This window comes from Gavialis gangeticus, unplaced genomic scaffold (genome assembly GCF_001723915.1).
Source record: "Gavialis gangeticus isolate Ggan-Ray unplaced genomic scaffold, GavGan_comp1, whole genome shotgun sequence".
NCBI lineage: Eukaryota > Metazoa > Chordata > Crocodylia > Gavialidae > Gavialis > Gavialis gangeticus.
The window spans coordinates 26,560,208-26,560,740 of record NW_017728994.1 but is presented as its reverse complement, the minus strand read 5'-3'; the positions used below and the strand labels follow the sequence as shown (position 1 = coordinate 26,560,740).

The window sequence follows — 533 nt, the reverse complement described above, 5'->3', positions numbered from 1 at the left end:
CCCAGTCACGGCGTGCGAGACTTCCCACCCCCTGCGCTGACCCCATGGGCTGAGGGAAACCGCCAGCTTGCAGCTATTGGCTGGCAGCCCCTCGGCCCCGCCCAATGGCAGAGCTGCCCGGGTGCCGCCACATGGGCCCCCTCCCTTTCCTCAGGCGGAAGCTGTGGAGGCGAAGGGACGTCAGGGCGATGACGTCCATGTCAGGGAGCGAGATGCGGAAGCCATGCGGCCTTCCCCGCTCTCCTGGCGCCTGCGCAACATCCGGGCTTTGCTGCGTTGGGTGTCGCGGCCGCCAGGGGTTGGCGGCGAGTGCGGACGTGGCAGAGCGGCCGGGGGGGGCACTTCCGGTGGGAGCGGCAGGCCCGGGAACCGGAAGCGAGGCCCGGCTCGGGAGCGGAGCTGGGACAGCACCGCCGTGAGCGGCAGAGCGGGAACAGCCGGGGTGAGCGCGGCCGGCCCGGGGTGGGGCGTCTCCCTCGCTTCGGCGGAACGGGGGCCCGGCTTGGCCCGGTGGGTGCCTCGGGCGGGCGGAT

The 533-nt window shown here is 73.5% G+C and overlaps 1 protein-coding gene across 1 annotated transcript in view; it reads left to right on the top strand.

Moving 5' to 3' along the window:
- Positions 1–335: 335 nt before the first annotated feature.
- SEC24C (SEC24 homolog C, COPII coat complex component) overlaps positions 336–533 on the top strand; it is an 84,064-nt gene continuing 83,866 nt past the window's right edge. Inside the window, exon 1 of the mRNA XM_019502431.1 lies at positions 336–442. The gene's annotated coding sequence lies outside the window, so the exon portion shown is untranslated. The remainder of the gene's footprint in view (positions 443–533) is intronic.